This window comes from Mus musculus, chromosome 4, assembly GCF_000001635.26.
Source record: "Mus musculus strain C57BL/6J chromosome 4, GRCm38.p6 C57BL/6J".
Taxonomy (NCBI): Eukaryota; Metazoa; Chordata; class Mammalia; order Rodentia; family Muridae; genus Mus; species Mus musculus.
Genome location: NC_000070.6, coordinates 48774604 through 48787509, shown reverse-complemented (window position 1 = coordinate 48787509; position 12906 = coordinate 48774604). Strand labels below are relative to the sequence as shown.

General features: G+C 42.3%; 1 long non-coding RNA gene across 1 annotated transcript in view; it reads right to left on the bottom strand.

Moving 5' to 3' along the window:
• Positions 1–12335, bottom strand: part of Gm52718 — a 68477-nt gene extending 56142 nt beyond the window's left edge. The window contains exon 1 of the long non-coding RNA XR_003955338.1: positions 12297–12335. This is a non-coding gene — a long non-coding RNA (predicted gene, 52718). The remainder of the gene's footprint in view (positions 1–12296) is intronic.
• Positions 12336–12906: the final 571 nt, after the last annotated feature.

Sequence of the window (12906 nt, the reverse complement as noted above, 5' to 3'; positions counted from 1 at the left end):
ACAGATGCAGATACTCACAGCCAACCATTGCACTGAGATCGAGGAGCCCTATGGAAGAGTTAGGGGAAGGCTTGAAGGAGCTGAAAGGGATGACAACCCCATAGGAAGAACAACAGTGTCAACTAACCTGGACCCCTGGGAGCTCCCAAAGACTAAGCCACCAGCCAAAGGAAATACACTGCTGTTCTGATGCCCCTGGCACATATGTAGAAGAGGAATGCCTTGTCTGGCCTCAGTGGGAGAGGATGAGCCTAATTCTGTAGAGACGTGATGCCCCAGGGAAGGGGGATGCCAGAGGGGTGGGGTGAGCACCCTCTCAGAGACTAAGAGGATGGGAAGGAGTAAAGAACTCTGGAAGGTAGGACCAGGAGGGAGGCCAATATTTGGAATGTAAATGAATAAAATAATTAATAAAAAATAAATTAAAACATTTCAAGAGCTGACAAAATGGCTCAGTGGGTAAAAGAAATTTGTGTCATACTTGAAAACCTGAGTTCGCTCCCCCCAAGATCCACAGCATGAAAGGAGAGAATTGTGGTCCTCTGACCTCCACACACATGCCAAGACACACCCATGCATCCCATGTGTGCACAGATAAACAAATGTAATTAAAAATCATTTCCAACTTGCTAAAAATAATTCAAACTCTCAATAAAATATCAACTTTTATTGAAAGCGAAGCACTATTTGCTTATTTTAGAACCTCAGATTCTTGCACAGTTCCAGAAATAGATAAGAACTGGTTCAGTTAAACAAATATGTGCAGGTGTGTGTGTGTATGTGTGTCTGTGTGTGCCAATGTCTGTGTGCCTGTGTCTTTGTGTGAGCCTGTGCCATTGTATCTATGTCTGTGTGTGCCTGTGTTTGTGTATATGTATGTCTGTGACTGTATCTATGTGTGTGTGTGTCTGTTTTTGTATCTGTGTCTGTGTATGTGTCTGTGTCTATCTGTATGTGTGCCTGCATCTGTGTGCCTGTGTGTGGGAAGCCACATACGCCATTACAAGATGGCACTGGCTACCGCTGGCCACCGCCTGTAAGTTCGGGTAAACAACCAATGTGCGTATGTGCATAAGGGTTTCCGCACCAAGTCACAGCCCATCCCAGGGAATGTAAATGAGGTACTGAAAGCACAACCAATCAGGTATAGACACGCCACTCCTAGGCCTATATAAGCAGTGCCAGTTCTGGAGCTCGGGGTCTTTCACCTTCGCTATCAAGCTCTCCCAATAAACGTGTGCAGAAGAATCCTGTTATGGCATCTTCCTTGCTGGCAAGTCGGGCGTCCACACCTGTGTCTGTGTCTATGTATGTGTCTATGTGTGAGCCTGTGTCTGTGACTGTATATCTGTGTCTATGTGTGCCTGTGTCTGTGTATCTGTGTGTCTATGTGTGTGTCTGTTTCTGTGCTTGTGTCTGTGTCTATCTGTGTGTGTGTCTATATCTGTGTGTCTATGTGTCTGTGTGTACCTGTGTTTTTGTCTATGTGTGTCTGTGTGTATGTGTTTCTGTGCGTGTGCATGTGTGTGTGTGTGTGTGTGTGTGTGTGTGTGTATCTGTTTGCCTGTGTCTGTGTGTCTATGTTTATATGTGAGCCTGTAACTGTGTCTGGGTGTATGTGTGTGCCAGTGTTTGTATCTATGTGTCTGTGTGTGTATGTCTGTCTGTGCCTGTATCTGTGTGTGTCTGTCTGTTTCTGTACCTGTCTGTGTGTGCCTGTCCACTTCACCAGTGTCTGTTGTGGTTATCCTTGTTCAGTTCACATTAGAGTAGTCATGCTGATAAGATGTTATGGGTGTAGTTTCCGATATTACTAGGAAACACAATACCACAGCAAACTCCCTGATCATCTGCCTCTTGCAATATTTCCAACCCTCTTGTACAATGTTCCCCTAGCCTTAGGTGCAGGAGTGTTTTAAAAATACATCCACTGGAACTAGGCTCCACACCTCCACATTTTTATTAGTTGTGGGTTTCTGTAATAGCTTCACTCTGTTGCAAATACAAGTCTCCTTGCTGAGGGATGAAGACTACACTTATCTGTGAGTATAAGGATAAATATTTAGAGTGTAATGAGGGACTGTGTTGGTTTAATAAAGTAGTGGTTGTCAGTTATTCTCCAAAATGTATAACTTCACTAACCCTAAGCGCTTGGCTAGGTTTCCAGTAGTGGGCTATGTCTCCTTTTTATTAAGTGAATTGAATTTTCATTCTGTTAAAATTCTTCACTTTTATTTTCAGATGAAGTCATCACTCTGAAAATACAACAAAGTCATTGTTCTTGTTTATAATAAAGAGTAAATTACACCAACAGAAGTAAACTAAACACTGTACATTGTCAATAGTCAGTTTGGATAATCTGATTTGACTTCATAGCAACCTGGGTAACTTCATTAAATTCATAGTGTAATAGCTGAAAAAGATCACAAAATACTGACATACTAAAACCTATCCTGTTCCTCTTTTCCAATGAGTTTATCTGGATCCATGTAAGTCAATTAACCCTCCAGGAAGTACGAATATAGCTAAACCCCGGAATAGAAATAACCTAGAACTATTTATCACTGGTCATTAATTTCTCTACTGATACAGAATTTTTCTTAGTTTTTCTTTTCTTTTTGGAACTTTTAAAAATAATTTTATTAATTCTTTGAGAATTTCATACAATGTACTTTGATCATATTTACTTCTGACTCTTTCCCCTACCTCCTCCAAAATCCACCCTTACCTTCCTCTACCCCCAACTTCAAGTCTTCCTTTTGTTAGCAACTCATTGGGTCCGATGTATATTATGGGTATGGATCCATCCACTGGACTATGGTTGACCTAGCAGTGCCCGGCTTGTTGTGAAGGTCTTGTGCAGACAAGCACAGCTACCATGAGTTCATGAGTATAATGTTCATTCCAGCCTTCCCTAACCTCTGGCTCTTACAATCTTTCTGTCTACTCTTCCATGTGGTCCCTGAGTCTTTATATAAATGGGATATAAATACCCCATCTGAGGATTTATAGTACTGACATTTATTCTCCATACTTTGATCAGTTGTAAGTCTCTGCATTAACCATTGCCCACTGCACAAAGAAACTTCTCTGATGAAGTTTGAGAGCTGCACTAATCTCTGAGCAGGGAGATACAAAGTTAGAGAGTAGTTTGATACTCTGTTTATTTACCAGAAAAATTAGTAGTGGGTTCATCCTAGGGGCCTGTGATCTCCCCAATTATTGGTTCTTAGGAAGATTCACAGTGCCAAGCATGCATTTCTTCCTGTGAAGTAGACCTCAAATCCAATAAAAAAGCAATAGGTTACTGTACTCTTAGCATTCATGCGGCTCTTGCATCCACGAGCATATCTCGCCACACTGGTCCTTACCATCATAGTTCACAGAGTCTGCAGTTGAGAAAGACCATTGATGAGTTTTCCCCCAAGAAGCCTACATAGCACCATCCAGGACTATGAATACTCATCCAACAAGAAGAGCTCCTGATCAGTGCCAACTTGATTTATCGATGTCCTGTATCCAAAGTATGTGGCATCTTCAGCAGTGGGGTCTTACCACCACAATCTGATGGACAACCAAGAGTGCGAACAATAGCCTTTATTGGTTTGGTGTTTTCCAAGGACACCTCTGACCAACAACCTGAGGGGAGGTATTTACTCCTGGCACTGGGATTTTGATTTGGTAACCAACAGCTTCCAGGAGAAGCATTGTTCCACATGTAGAATAATCCAATTCTATATGAGTCAGGTGTGTGTGTGTGTGTGTGTGTGTGTGTGTGTGTGTGTGTGTGTGTGTGTTAAAAGAATAGGTTTCTATATGGCTTTTTGAAACTTCCTTAATGTTATTATCTCTTCTACCACTTCTTGTTTCTTCCCAACCCTTCAACCCTCTTCCCCATGACAAATAACACATGCTCTCACTCATATCTTAGAATCAAATCTTTAGTTTTGTGTATTGAATTTGAACTGACTATGGAAGCTATGAAACTAGAAAGGGACCCATGCTCGAAAAGAAGACAAAGGCCTGAAGAAATGGAGGTGTATTAAAGGAAAGCTTTTTTTTTTCAACTTTTGTTACCTTGAGAAAACAGCACTGAGGAGCACATGAGGGCCTTTATTTTCTTTCTTTGACTTCTGAAATATTGTCTTCAAAGCTAATTGATCATTATAAAGCATTCAAAGAATGTGGAAGTGAGGTTCCCATGAAGGCACCTACCTCGTATCCATAGAGACAGCCATCTTGGAAGATGGAGGAAGCTGTGCTTATCGTGTGTGGGAGACACATGTAACATAGAGCATACGATTAAGTCATTAGAGAATCACTAACCTAGCCAAGGGAGATTAAAATGCTCATTGCACTAGAAAAGGTTTACCTCAGAATAAAACATGGAAGAAAAATGGAGACTTATCTGAACTGATGTTTACATATTATTATGCCATGAAACAGAAACTGCCCTGAGAACACCACACTAACAAAAGTGTTGCTCTAAGACGCATAGAAAATGGGCTTTATTCCCAACAGCACTCACTCCTTGCCCTTGCCAGCTGGGATAAAATGACCAACTTAAGCTTCACTTCACAAATCTGATTCTGGCCAATGCCCCAAGGGAAGCTATCAGCATGTCTCCTTCAATTGCCTCCTAGGGAACAAGGGAGACAGATTTGGCCTATTAAAAACAATGGCTGCATTATCTTCTGAACTGGCCTGATGGGGACCTGTGTTTCCGTTTACAACTGCTCAATTCATCCAGTTCTTTGATTACCTTCCTTCGATGCATTCAAAACCATTCAAGCCATGAGTGGTAAAGAATTAAATCTGGTGAGACAAGAGCATCTCCCATGGTCATGGCTGCCTAGAGTCCCTCCGTCTATTCTCATGCACACAGAATTAATAAGCTGCCAGAAACTCAAGCATACAGCAATACAGAGTTGGTGGCAAAAGCTAGGGATTTGCCTTAGAATGAGTGAAGACTAATTTGTGTTCCAGATGTTACAGTTATTAGTTGTTCAAACTTTAGTTTACGACATTAGATCTTTCTAAGCCTCAGCCTATCCATCAACAAAGATAATAATGCATATTCCACGAGTACATTGACACAAAAAGCCATGTGTGTGTGTGTGTGTGTGTGTGTGTGTGTGTGTGTACAACAAATAATGGAAAAAAGAAGCCATGTATTTGAAAGAGAGAAAAGGGGGTTTGCAGGAAAGAAAGGGAAGGGAAATGGTAGATGTAGTAGCTAACTATCATCCCATAACTCAGGAGGCAGGCATGGGATCACAGAGCAAGCTGGGTAGCCAAACTAGCTGGTTCATGTGCTCTAGGTTCAACTGACACTGTCTCAACACAGAAAGTGGAGAGCGATTAAAATATCCAATGTTAAATTTGAGACCCCACATGTGAGTCTCTCTCTCTCTCTCTCTCTCTCTCTCTCTCTCTCTCTCACACACACACACACACACACACACACACACACACACACACACACACACACATAAAGATTGGAAGGTAGCCTCAGCAAGTAAATAACTCGCTGTCTCCCAACAAGTAACCCAGAACATTACAGAGCTTGGTTGGAAATGGGTGTGACTGCTTAGTGGATCGGGTTTCTTCTCTTTTCAAAATGTACAACTTTATTGAGTGAAGCATTAAAAAACTAATCTTTGTCTGAATTTTGCTTTCTATAAAAGGGATCTTGAACTAGTACTATAGGCTACGGTGTGAAATTCCATCCCCACAATAGAAGCTGCTCTGGGAAACTTTGGCTAAATGTGGCCCGGCTATGCGGTACACCTTGGAGGTGATTACCAGAAGAAACATGCTGTGAGTTGAATGTGCTGCCCTCAAAGATGAGGTCCTTGGAATGTGCGATTATGAGCTTATTTAGAAATCAAGCCCTTACAGACCATCAAGTTGAATGGGACTTTTTAGACTAGGCTCTAATTCAATGTGACTTATGTCCTTATCAAAAAGTAGAAATTAGGGCCCAGAGGCAGACACTTACAGAGGAAGAACACAGAGAGGGAGGATTCCACAGGCATGCCAAGGAATGCCTGAGCTACTAGACACCAGCAGAAAGTCCGGAAGCAGATCTTGCTCAGAGCCTTCTAAAAAAAAAAAAGACCTGAATGCACCCTGAATTCAGACTTCCAGATGCTGAAACTGTGAGACACTAAATTCTAGTGTTGAAACCAGCCAGCTTGTTATGTGTTGCTACAGTAATTCTGGGAAACTACGACATCATCAAAAGAACAGTGCTGGGCTTGTATCTTGGTGGAAAGGCGGGTGCTAAGCATGCAAATGTCCCTGGTTTCAATACTAGAGCAAGCAGAAAGAGGAAAGTACTGGTCTCAACCTGATTTACAGATCAAAACAAGACCACAAACCCAGGGGTATAAGTATACGAGGCACTTGAGATATACTGTCAAAAAAGGTACAGACCAGACAGACCTGAGCAGGGAACATTAAAGAACTGTCGAGGTAGGACTGCAGTGCCAAAGCAGAGGCTTTGTGCTTCCAAACACAAAGATGTGGGGCGCAGTGACCCCCAACCTCCCTACTGCTGTGACTCCTTAGTACAGCTCCTCATGGTGTGGGGACCCCCAACTATAAAATTATTTTTGTGGCTACTTCATAACTGTCATTTTGCTCCTGTTATAAATCATAATGTAAATATCTGATATGCGACCCTTGTGAAAGGGTTATTTAACCCCCAAAGGCGTCTCGACCCACAGGTTAAGAAGAGCTGGTGTGGCAGGTACTCAGAGCAATCTAGTAGATGAGGAAAATCTTCCTGGAGAAGGAGGAGTCCAACTTCATTGTGAAGACGGAAAAAAACTGGCGAGATGTGACAGAAGATAATTGTTCTCTTAAGGAGTCTGGCAACTTCTTAATACAGGACTGTGTGTGTAACAGGATGTTATCTTTAAAGGGTTTCCCATATGCATGCTTAAACCTAACACATCCAAAGTATGGTGCCAGCTCGAAAGAGGTGGCTGGAGAATTAAAACCACATACTGCTCTTCAAAGGAGTCAAGTCTGATTCCCAGCACCCATGACAAGAAACTCACAACTTCCTATAACCCCGACTGTAGGAGATCTAGCACTCTCTTCTAACTCCCTTGGGCACCTGAACTCACATGCACATATTCACACACGGACACAGACATATACACAATTAGAAATAAATCTTTTTTTATATAAGTATGGTGCTTCTGAAGCTGGAGAGGCCACAGAGCAATAATCTGCAGAGGCAGTAGTCATAGAACAGAGCAGTGCTGGTTAGTGGGAGCAACCAACTGGCCCTGTCATAGGGATCTGAGAACAAGAAGGCCAATGAATAGGCTGTGTAGAAAACGGCTGTGCCTGCTCAGTGCATCTGAGACACCACATCACTGGGACCATTGAGGAGAAGCAGAAAGCAAGGGTTTTGCAAAGGCTTGCAATGGCAAATGGAAGCAGACCCAAAGAAATAAAAATTTAAATAATAAAGGTTTCAGAGGCTGCTGCACATAACCAAGAATGAGTAAATAAAGCAAGAAAGATACATCACCCCGTCCTGTCAGTCAACATTTGGTCCAATCTGCATGTGCATTTATTTTATCATCTCGTGTTAATTTGTCATCATTATCACTTACCAATACCCATTTCTTGAAAGCAACCTATTTTGGGAGTGATCGCTTCCTACCACAAATGAGGCTGCTTTAATGGCTCCAGTGAGTAGCAATCTAATGGGGCCGACAGCGGCTGCTAGCAGGAGCACAGACAGATGCACGCCGACCTCTTTTGTGTGGCAACGCTCTGCTAATTGGGTCTAATGGAGGAGTTGGAGGCATTCTCCTTCTGTTTTCCAAATGATATTAATGTCTTCATGAGGTTAATGAAACCGCTAACACCAGCCAACCGTGAAAAGTTTCCTGCATAATACAATCCACCTATTTGGGATCTTATGCAAACACAAGTTATTCTTGTCATGGTTGGGCTTACGATGCATACTACTGGGATTTCTACTTCTTTTCTTTCCTAAAGACCAGAATCAGAGGGCAAAGGATCTGATCTGATTTGGATTCCAAGGTTAAGATTGTCCCAAGATTTAACCAGAGGCTTTATGGTCTCTACCGCCCCCTGCCGGCCAGATGAAGGAGGCTTTCAAGACCCCTTGGGACTTGGAGTACCAGAAGAGAAAACATGAAGAGCTATTATTTGTTTTTTGGCTTGAGGCTTTGTTTGGTTTTGAGACATCATAACATCACTTCTCCATTCCCTTTTGCCCCTCCAAACCCTCCCATACACCCTTCCTCTCTTTTTTCAAACTCATGGGGTGTTTTTTTTTCATTAATTATTGTTACGTGGGGGAGGAGGGGGTGGTACTCTTGTATGCATAAATACTTCCTGATCAGACTGTATCACGAATGATACCTGTATGTATGTTTTCAGACACGACTATTTGGTATTGCTTAACCACCTGGTGTGCTCTTCTCTGGGGAAGACTATCTCTCCCACTGTAGTTCTTTGTATGGAATTGAGGTCTCATGGTTTCCCCCCACCCCTGTCCATTTTGGCATGTCCATTATTGTTGTTCTCATTCAGCTCATGTCTAGGCAGTCATGTTGGTGAAGCTTTAGGGGACATTGCTAGAAGACACAATCTCACAGCAAGCTTTCTCATCCTTTGTTTCTTACAATCCCCTTCTTCAGTGAACCCTGAGTGTTAGATGTGGGAATCATTTTGTAGGTGTACTCATTGGGACCAGTTTCCATGACTCTGAATTTTGATTGACAGTAATTTTCTATAATGTTTCTGCCTCTTGCAATAATAAGTATCCTTGGTGAGGGATGAAGACTGTAGTTACCTGTGGTCAAATATGTAGAGTATAGTTAGGGAGATGTTGGTTTAACAAAGTCCTGGTTGTGTGTTCTCTTCAAGTATCTGTGCTTTCACCAGCCCTGAGTGGTTGGCTAGGTTCCAGTATCAGGCATGATTTCCTTCTTGTTAAGTGAGTTTTAGATCCAATTAGAGAGCTGTTGGTTCCTGCCAAGGTCTGCATGCCTCTACTGCACCTTTGGGGTCATCGTGCCATGCTGGCCATCGTTGTGGGCCATAGGAGTCATATAGGGGTAAGACCATTGGTTACTTCTCTCCTTTGGAAGCTTTCATGGTATCTGAAGCTACCACAAAAGCTAGTCCTCAGGGAGGAAGCTTCCAGGTCAGATGCAGCTTAGGGACCTCAGGAGTCTACATCTAAATGACATGTTGTCTTCAGCAATAGTAACTAACTTTCCACCTCTGGGGGACAACCAAGAGCAATAAAAATAGTCTGTAATGTTTTGAGAGTCTATTGGACAAACCTAGCCAACATCTCAAAAACGGCTTCTTGCAGCTGATGCAGAGGTTTTTTGTTAGCCGGTCTTAGGCTTGAAGAGCTAGTATGCGGAATTTACTTGTTATGTCTTCTCAACTAATAGTTACAGAATCTCTGTTGGGGGTGGTGGTGGTGTTGCTGAAGAAACTCCACAGACAGTCAGCCTACTTAGGAATCCTGACATGAGAGTGGCAAACCCAAGACAGTGAAAGTCAGGCTGACTCACAGCTACCATCACGTTCCCATGGGAGGCACGACAGAGTAAAAAGCAAGAGCATTTTAAACATTGGATCACAAGACTTTTGATTTCAATTCCGTTCATACCTTATGTATAAGTTATATACTGATCTCTTCTATAAACTGGGAATCGTATAGACTTTGGAGGACTGCTGTAAGGGTTTTAACAATCATGAAAGCATAATAGAACACCATAGCTACCCATGCGATGGCAGGTGTTATGTGGACCAAGGATGACAAATAGACAAGACTTTAATAGCCTCAGTGGTTGTGTTAGAACCTAGTGGGGAAACCCCCATTCCATTCCCGATTCAGCGTGCACCCAAAAAATCACAAAGGACCATCTTGATGTAATAACATGAGGTCGTTTAAATACAGAGCTCCGGACCGACATGCATCCCACACAGGAGATAACGGATATCGGCCACGAGACTCAAAAGCTAGGGGTTTTTATGGGGTAAGGGGTGTAGGGGTGTGGAATTCAGCATAGCAACACACTATTGGCTCATTCAAACATCAGCAGAAAAATTACATGTACGTGCAGGGTGTCAGAGTTCTGTGAGTTGTTGACTCAGTTCAGATAGCCCTGTTATGTCCTCACATTCCTCTTTATCTTTAAGGTTAAGCTGTTCCCAGGAATGTTTTAACTATGGGGCATACCCGGGTTTGTTTTTCTTTTTTCTCAGCCCCAGGCAGCCTCTAGGCTCACAAACAACCAGCAATTTCTGAGTACTTTATATGACTTATAGGTCTTGAAATTTCATCTTTCTTTCAGTTGCTCCATGCAGGTCAGCAGGAGGTTTGAAACTAGAAATCTAGGCTAAAAACTACTAGAATGTTCAAATAATATTGCCAACACATCTGGATATCTGTCATTTACAAGCCATCTTATGTACATTTTATTTGGTGTTCATACAAATGTACCTGTCCAAACAGAACCTGTAGGAACATGAGCACACAAAATATGTGGTTGTTTTTCAACATCATGACCAACTTATTGTTACTTTCCCCACTGTCCAGTGAGTAAACTGAGGCTCAGAAATGCTAAAAAGCTTTTTCAGATCTGCAGTGTACCAGGCAGTGGAGCTAAGACTTACACACTGGCCCATCAGACCATAGTGGCCATCAGAACACAGTGATTATTTCTCTAAACCATTGCTTTCCAGAAGTAAGTGGGAACGTGTGATATTTTCACTATACATATGGGTGCTCAGACTCATATAAAAGTAAGTACACCCTGTACAAAGGCTCACAAATGGTATTAAACAATATGGTAAGTGAGTAAAGTCTTAAAACTAAAAATATTTTGAAGATAAGTGTTTTATTTTCAAATTAACACTGCCATGGAAAATGTTTAGGTCATAACTTAAAAATCATTAGGAAATCAGTTATTGTTCAAAAGAATTTAAACCCAAAGGTGGATGAGTAACAAGAGGAATAGGCCAATTGTTCTTCGCAACTGGAATGAACTGAAGGGTAAAAAAAATTATCTCTGCAAATCTAGATCAGAAATTATATTGCCATCTCACAGTCATACCTCTGACCCATAATTGTTTCTGTCTGAAAGAATTACAGAGATGGAAATGGAGAGGAGTCTGAGAAGGTCCAGCAACAGGCACAAAGTGGGATCCAGCTCAAAAGGAGGTCCGAAGACCTGACACTATTACTGAGGGTATGGAACACTCACAAAAGGGGATCTATCATGACTGCCCTCCAAAAGACTCAACAAGCAGCTGAAAGAGTCAGATGCAGATATCTGCACCCAACCAATGAACAGAAGCAGCTGACCCCTGTTGTTGAATTAGGGAAGGCTGAAAGAAGCAGAGGAGAAGGGCAACTCTGTAGGAGGACCAGCAGTCTTAATTAATCTGGAACTCTGAGATCTTTCAAACACTGGACCACCAAACAAACAGCATACACCAGCTGATATGAGGCCCCTAACACACATACTGTAGAGGACTTCCAGGTCTGTGTTCATTCAAAGGTGATGCACCTAACCCTCAAGAGACTGGAGGCCCAGAAAGTTTAGAGGTCAGGTGGGGTAAGGGTTGGGGGCATCCACATGGAGACAGGGCGGGTTGAGGGAGAGGTATGGGATATGGAGATGGGGTGGGTGGGGAGGGGCGGGAATGGAATATGAAGTGTAAAAAATGAATTACAAATAAAATTAAATTTTTTTTAAATCTATGATAAATCACAAATATATCAGGTAGACATTCACAGCTAAAATTACATTGCCAAAGAAAAACTGCATATTTTAGAGAATTTTACAAGTCTCTAGAAATCCCCTAGAGAGATAGTATTCCTTTCTGAAAGTTCAATAAGCTCACTTAATATGTAAAATGTTTTAAAAGAAGAAACACAATGACTACTGTCCCTTAACCCTCCTGAATGCAAAGATCTTCCCAGACCTGGGGGGAAGGCATCTCCAGCACCCCTCAAGAGTGATCAGGGCCACAGCGCCCAATACGCAAGGACATATCCCAACATAAACGTAATCAATGTTCGTTTAAGGAGATGAAAATCCAAGTCAAATTTGTGAGCATCGCATAATAACAAACCACAGCTTAGCGTTATTGTGAAAACCATGAGATGGGAATCGAAAGCCAGGTGGAGACTGTGTAAACTGGGAATGTCCCCCACGGATCATACATTGTAGGGTCAGTCACCAGCTGATTAGAACTGAAGACTCTAATCTCACCTCTGGAGTAGTCGCTGACAGAATCCTGGGAAGCTGGAGAACCTCAGAGGGTGGAGTCAGCTTGGAGGATGTGGGTCACTGGGCAGACACCCTGCAACAGTATCTCTTGTCCCAGCTCTTTCTCTTCTGCTGCTTCCTGGCCACCCTGAGCCACTCTGCTCTGTCACATCCCTACCTGCCATGATGTCCTTCCTCATCCCAGTCCTGAAGCAATGGAGACAGCTGACCAGGGGCCAAAAAAAAAAAAAAAAAAAAAAAAAGCTGAGCAAAAGTAAACTCTTATTCTCTTAAGAAGGCCATGCCAGATGTTTTATCGAAATGAAAAGGCTGACACAGAGGCCTCTCTAAACACGGACTTTCTCATCCTTAAGAAGAGCTTAGGCTGCTATCTATCTCCATGTGCTCTGTATCCAGAAGGAACAGTAAAGAATATAGACACTGAGGACAATATCCTGTCTCTAAAGCTGCATATTAAATAACTGAAGATGCTGTTATTTAGAATAAACCTATAAGACAGCTGTCATGGCTCAGCAGAAAAAGGCACTTACAGCCAGAACTGAGGGACATAAACTCAATCCTAGAACCTACACTGTGAGAGGAGAAATTCAAA